Raw genomic sequence first — 1,157 nt, forward strand, 5'->3', positions numbered from 1 at the left:
TTTCACCATCAGATTTATAGCCAGAAAAAAATATTGTCTTCAATAACATGCAGCTCATCACAATTGCTTTTTTACTCTTGGCATTCTTGCTTTTCCTAGCCTGGTTTAGACTCAGGTAATTGTCTTATGAGATTAATATATCATTCATTTTATTTGCAAGACCCTCTCTTTCTGACCTTTTTCTTTCTCCTTACTGAAGAGTAAATAACTACACAGAATGTCTCAAGTGACTGAAGCAAAAAGCATTTCCCATTTTACTCACTTTAAAATGAAACATTTCTGGGCACCTGGGTGGCTCAGTCGGTTAAGCATCTGCCTTCAGCTCAGGTAATGATCTCAGGGTCCTGGGATTAAGTCCCTTGTGGGGCTCCCTGCTCAGAGGGGAACCTGCTTCTCCCTTTTCCCCGTCCCTCCCCCTGCTTGTGCTCTCTCACTTGCTCTCTGTCTCACATAAATAAAATCTTTAAAAATAAAATGAAATGAAATGAAATGAAACATCTCTATCATTTATTCATTCAGTCAAAAATATTTAGTGTCACTCTCTGGGCTCAGACCTAGCTTGTGGTGACATGGCTAAATGCATCAAGAAGGTCAGAATCTGTGGATAAATATAGACCCATTATGGTGCCTCCCTCAGGAAAATGGTGAAGAAGATTAAAATAAGCCAGCATGCTAAGTACACTTGCTCCTTCTGTGGCAAAATCAAGATGAAAAGACGAGCTCTGGGCATCTGGCATTGTGGCTTTTGTATGAAAACTGTAGTTGCATGGACCTACAACACCATTTCTGCCATCACAGTAAAGTCTGCCATCAGAAGACTGAAGGAATTGGAAGACCAGTAGACCATTTGAAACACTGCTAGCTGATAATAAATGGGTTAATTTATGTAACAAAATTACTTTTGCTTGTTGTTAAATTATTAATTAGATCTTCCAATTTGTACTGCTTAATTTGGCTTCCTCAAAAGACTTGGAAATTAAAAATCCTTATAATTAAAAAAATATATATTTAGTGTCTACTCTGTGCCTGGCACTATTCTAAGTGCTAGGTATATAGCAGTCAACAGCTCAGGAAAACCTTTGTGTCATCTATTCAAATGGGGAGGGGGGAGGGTAATGGACATTAAACAAGCATGAACATAGGAGGTAAGATGTCAG

General features: G+C 38.5%; 1 pseudogene; it reads left to right on the forward strand.

The window, feature by feature from the left end:
* The first annotated feature begins 569 nt into the window (after positions 1-569).
* LOC112647819 (60S ribosomal protein L37a-like) lies at positions 570-842 on the forward strand (annotated as a pseudogene).
* The last annotated feature ends 315 nt before the right edge of the window (positions 843-1,157 follow it).

The sequence above is a fragment of the Canis lupus genome, chromosome 7 (assembly GCF_003254725.2).
Source record: "Canis lupus dingo isolate Sandy chromosome 7, ASM325472v2, whole genome shotgun sequence".
In the NCBI taxonomy this organism is placed as follows: Eukaryota; Metazoa; Chordata; class Mammalia; order Carnivora; family Canidae; genus Canis; species Canis lupus.